Below are 5,559 nucleotides of genomic sequence, written 5' to 3' on the forward strand. Positions count from 1 at the left end.
CGGGCGCGGGGCTCTTTGAGTGGCCGCCGGCGGTGTCATTCAGGCGGGGGCGGGCGGTGAGCGCCTTTATCGGCCCGACGCCGCAGGACGCAGGATCTTTCCAGCGGGGTGGTATCGGTGGGTGCGGGTGGTGGTGTTGGAGCTTGAGGGACGGGCGGCTGCGAGGCCCCACGCAGCCCCCGGAGCGGCGCGATGCAACGCGGGTGTCGGGGCGGGGGGCGGCGGGACGGGGCGGGAGGAGGTGGCGGTGGTGGTGGTGCGCGGGCACGGAGCCGCGTGGGGCGGACGGAGACCTCACCCTGCGCTGTCGTCGTAGGTAACCTGCGGCTTTCCGGCAGCGTTGGATCGCTGCACTCCCAACTTGAGAGCTCCCAGGTATTTGCGGCGTGGCATCACGAGCGCTTACGACCTCTGGCAGCCTATTCCCTGCGGACAGACAGTCCTTCCCTCCCGGCCCCCCCACCCTCCCCCAATCTTTCCCTCCCCCCCCTCCTCGAGGTAGATGTTCTGCGGCGCGCTCCAGGATTTTTGCGGACCTTTCCGCGGCACCTGTGCCGGACCCACCCTTTGTGTGGTGCCGGCATCGCCCGACGACGGCGTTGGCCTTTTCCCCGTGCCTCGCTCCACCATTGGTGGAGCCGTTCGTTGCTTCGAGCGCTGCGGGGCCGAGGGTGGGGCCGGGGCGCGGCTGCCGTCGCGGCTCTTCTGAGCCGCCCTCGCCGGCGCTTTGCGCACCGAAGTAGTATTTTAGTTTAGTTTTTTTTCTTTCTTTCTTTCTTTCTTTAATTTTTGGCGAGGATTTGGTGCTGAATAAAGCCTCGTTTTAGGAACTTTTGCTGCGGGGCTCAACGCGCCGTCTGTGCGCTCCGTGGAGCGGTACTGCTGAGTTGTTCCACCCCCACCCGAGGGGATGCAGGCTGCGCTCGCAGCGCAGTGCGTTCTGTGCGGGTTCGGGCGGCACCACGGGCTTTTTTTTTTTAAAGGAAGAAAACAAAATTAGTGTTATTATAGTTGGTTTAGTCGGAGTCCAAAACTCTGTAATCCGTTGCCGCACTTGGGAGTTCAGAGGACAACTCGGGTTTGATGACTCAATCGTGAACTTCGGTGTCCGGGTTTCTTATAAGTGGCATTTGTTATAAATTGTATGCATCAGTCTGTGCACATACATGTTTTACAAAAGTGAGGTGTGCGATCTTTGTACTAAAAGCAGCCCATCCGATTTCATCTGCCTTTCTCTGTCTGCATTCACGCTGAATGTTAAATGAAGTTGATGGAGTTGGGGAAATGCGTCGGTGAATGGGGACGTGTTGGGCCAGCAGACACCAGACGTGTGGCTGTAGCATCGGTTCGGTGCTTTTTCCCTTTTTTTTGTTTTTTTTTTAAGCTCTGGAAGTGGTGCTCAGCGCCTCTCCTTCCCTGCTGGCCTCTTGGGATTGCTGCACTGGGGGTGGTAGCTGAGCGCTGGACTGTGAATTGGGGTTAAATTACTCATGAATCATTTTTAAGTACAGAATTGGCAGTCAGACTGGTTTTCCTTAAAAAGAGATGCTGTGGTTGAAGCCTTTTGGTGTGGTATATTGAGGGAATTTGTGATTCCAGACAACACACAAATGACCTTGAAAGTGTTGAGGAATTTTATCATGCTCATTAAAATCTGGCCAAGCACAGCTTTGATACCATATTAAATGTGTTGCGGCTGTACCTGAACTGATGTTTTCTCTCAGCAATGCCTTAATTTCATCTTTTTATCTTGGCAGAGTGTCTCAGCCTTCCTCTGTGAAGCAGAAATAGTAATTGCTTGCATTTTAGCAGATGATACCTCCCCAACACGCATAAATCTCTCCTATTGGTGGCTTAAACACGCTCTTACAGTATTTCTGATGTAAATTTAACCTCTGTACTGCAGTAAGCATAAACTTTTCCTTATTTTCTTGACTTAGCCTTAATGCTGTTCTGCAGGGAGGGGCAGGTACTTTCCTGAGTGCCCTTTTTGTAATTTGTACCCTTACTGCTGCGCGCAGACTCAGAACAGCCACAGCTGAGCCGGGCACCAGGTACACTGCTTAAATTACTCCAAGGAGCTGCTGACTTGGAGTTATGTATATGTGTGTATATATATATATATATATATACATATAGCTTTTGGGCTATTTCCAGATTTTTGTGTGGCTTCATGCAACCTGCACTGGAGCTCTGGGCTCATTCCTGTTCAAACATTTGCAAATCTAAAAGATTTTTAGGACAGAAAAAGCTAAGCTGCCTTTATTTAGGGACACAGTTGAAGATAGATAAGAATGGATCAAACATATTTTTAAAAGGAATACTTGAGCTTTTTTGTTTCTTAAAATAAGTCAGTGCCACTGGGGAGGTGGACTCTGCGGGTAAAAATAGTACAGGGATGCACACTCAGCTTCCTCCTGGTAGCAGTGATGTTAAAATGCTGCTTTTGTGGACAAAGTCCTTGCTGTCCTGCAGTGTAATGACTTCTGTTTCTGTTGCTGAGGTTCTTCATGGCAGTAGAACAGAATGCTTGCTAATGGAGAAATTCAATTTCTGATGAATATATGTTCCAATCATACTTTAAAGCCATCTTTGCTTTCTATCTAATGCTCCACTAATAAATGCTGCTATCTACAGAGGGCAGCAAACGTCACTCGCTGCTGCTATGAGTTTAAAAGTAAGAACACAGCGTTATGCACGGGGTTCTTGTCCTGACAGAAATCAGTGCTATCAGCAGGATCAGCTGATGTTGGTTTGGGTTTTGCTGTCTGCAGTTGGAATTTTGAAGGAAGCAACTTTTGATCTCATCTGCTCAAATCTGTCTAATTTATCGGAGAAGGATTAGCCTGGTGAAACCAGGGTAATGGAGCTTCCAGCTGCTCCACCCCTTGGGCTAGATCAAGATGTGTTGTTGTCCAGTTTCTTGCTGAATTTGAAGTCAACCTAAGTTTTGAGTGGTAGAATACCACAGAGAGGCAGATTGGTCTCTTGAGGACTTCAGCAGCTCAAGGAGGTGTGAGCACTGAGCATGGGAGTTGCCAATGCTAAGCACCCTGCTTTCATTCTGCTGCAGGCTTTGCTGCTGGTTTGTGGGGACTCCTTGAATCCACTATTTTGGCATTGAGCAGCCAGGTGTTGCGCTAACATTGTCAGAGCTTGGTCACACTGCATTTGGAAGCTCTCTCAGTTCAGCATAGGCTTTCTGTGCAGAAGGTGAACCTGAGGAGGAAGCCCTCATGAAACACCAGCATCTGGTGGAGAGTTCAGTTCTTTGCTTCTAAAAAACTTGGTGAAAGAGTTATAAGCTTCTTACTGCAGATATTAGGGAAAAAAAAACAAAGCAAAACAAAAAAACCTCTCAGAGAAGGTTTAGAAATTTTAAACATACACCAATTCTTTTGAAGTCATTATTCAAATATGATTTTTCTGGCAAAATTTCTAGAGTTTTAGGAACTGTTAAAGATAAAATCACAGGAATTGTAATGGGAAGCCATTATTCCTTACATTTGAACATGCAAATTGGGAACAAGCGTAAGCTTTCCAGATGGAGCTTAAAATGAGCATCACACTGCTTTCTGTTCTGTTTGAGCCACTGTTCTTCGTGGTATTCCCACAGTGAAGCATCAGGGGTCTTCATTTGTTTTGATAGACACAGTGAGCCTGGGCATATGCAGGTTTGGTAGAAACTATAGCTTCCTAATAAGTCTGCAAGGAGATAAGGAGTTTAAATGTTGCTTGGCACTGCCTTGCTGTGAAGTGCACCAGCTTGGGATCACTGGGAATCATTCTAGGGAATTCTAGGCTTCACTTCATGAAATGTTCTGTGATACTGATTCCTCACTGCCTTCTACAGTCCTTGGCTTGCTGCTGACTCAGATGCTACATATACAAGAGGCTGGGGCAGATGAAGCTTTAAGATGTTGCAGAAATATCTGAGAATCTTGGTTTGTTGTGGTTAGCAAAAAAGGTGCATTCCGGTGAAAACTGCAGTACATGATGCAAGCTAGAAAGTAGTGGAGTTCAGAGGACGCTGTGGGCTCATAAAAGTCCTGAAAGGTGCATGGTGTTTTCTCTTTGGTCTTCGTCAAGTGTGGAGTGGATTGAGATAATGTTGAGATACTGAACAGCTCAAAAGTGATAATTTCTTGAGTGCTTGATACTGGAGTACTGGTGAGATGGGAGAAGATGCACATTTGGATGCTATGAGTGCTTGCTGGTGTATTTATTAAGCTTCCTTTCTGCAGGTTTATGCTAGCTGTATTTGCTTTTGGAATGAGTTTTGCTACATCTTTCCTTGGATTGAACTGGAAGAGATTTATGCAAGTTCTATGGGGGTGAAACTCCATTTCTGTGACTGTTGCAGTACTTAATGTTGTTCTGCTGGTCAAATTTTAACGACAAATAAAATTAGTTGGATTTATTACACAGTGCAGATGAGTAAAACTAATGTTTTTTTTGGTTTTATGGAAATTTGTAGGTTAAGTGTCTTAATTTGACTTCTAAGGAATGGAGATTCACCTGTAGAAAGGGAGAAGTGGTACAAATTTGACATTTCCACTGGTAGAATCTCTGTTTCTTACGTTGTTGACAATACTTTAGCCTCATTTCTTGCACATTTTCTTCAAAAGCAGAGTTATGGTTGGCAAAGGTGTATTTGGGATGTGCCTCCCACTGTGCTCTGTGCTCTCCTGTGGCATGCTGAGCTGATTCTGAGTTTTTCGGCCATGTTGCTGGGGTGGGGGTTGGTGGGGTAGGAGGGAGGGAGGAGAACAGATCCCTCCAGCAGTGTCTGCCAGCTCCACATGGGCTGCACCTCCACATGCGAAAGGACCTTCAAGGATTGCTTTGACTTCATTCGGAGGGGAGCAGAAGGTGTACTCCAACTTTAACATTCATGGAGGCTAAATTAAGTTCACTAGGGAAAAATATATGGCTTTGAGTCCTTCAGCAAGAACTCTTTTTCTGGGACTGGGACTGGGAAATACAAGGTATGGATATGAAGTTCAGAGGGCTGCAGGGTTTTTTTTCTGTGTGGGAAAAGCATAGGGAAGCTTCCCTACGTGGGAAGTGTAGTATTAGCAGGCCTTCATATAGGTAAAATCAGATATGAATTTCATGTTTGTGTGATTGCTTTGTTAATATTGGAACTATGAAGTGCTATCAGGAAATAATTCTGATTTAGGATTGCTGTAGGAAATACCTACAGTGAGAAACGAAAGCCACCAGTAGAAGGTCAAGGGTTTACCGGTCTGTTGTTTAAACTGGGCCTTGCGAATTTGGATTTCTGTGGCATGCCCTCCATTTTCAGTGCTGGTGCAGAACTGTGCTTATCCTCCGTGCTCTGAGTGCACCTGTGAATGTTTCCTTGCAGTTACAGTGCTCTCCCATCAGAAACAGCTGTGCCTGATCTGATGCGGTGCGGGAAAGGCTGAATGGTGAAGCAGCTTTTAGTAAGTGCATGGTGCCAGTTGGGCAGGAGCAAATACACCCAGCCGCTGTACTGAAGTTTCCTGCAACTTTAGGTAACTTGGTATAGAGTGCATTTGGGGGGGGGGGGGG

The 5,559-nt window shown here is 46.8% G+C and overlaps 1 protein-coding gene across 2 annotated transcripts in view; it reads left to right on the top strand.

The window, feature by feature from the left end:
- Positions 1-321: 321 nt before the first annotated feature.
- Positions 322-5,559, top strand: part of ELAVL2 (ELAV like RNA binding protein 2) — an 84,917-nt gene continuing 79,679 nt past the window's right edge. For both annotated transcript variants that reach the window (XM_042873888.1, XM_042873898.1), the window contains exon 1: positions 322-375. The gene's annotated coding sequence lies outside the window, so the exon portion shown is untranslated. The remainder of the gene's footprint in view (positions 376-5,559) is intronic.

This window comes from Lagopus leucura, unplaced genomic scaffold (assembly GCF_019238085.1).
Source record: "Lagopus leucura isolate 7727_CA_CO unplaced genomic scaffold, USGS_WTPT01 Super-Scaffold_54, whole genome shotgun sequence".
NCBI classification, from domain to species: domain Eukaryota; kingdom Metazoa; phylum Chordata; class Aves; order Galliformes; family Phasianidae; genus Lagopus; species Lagopus leucura.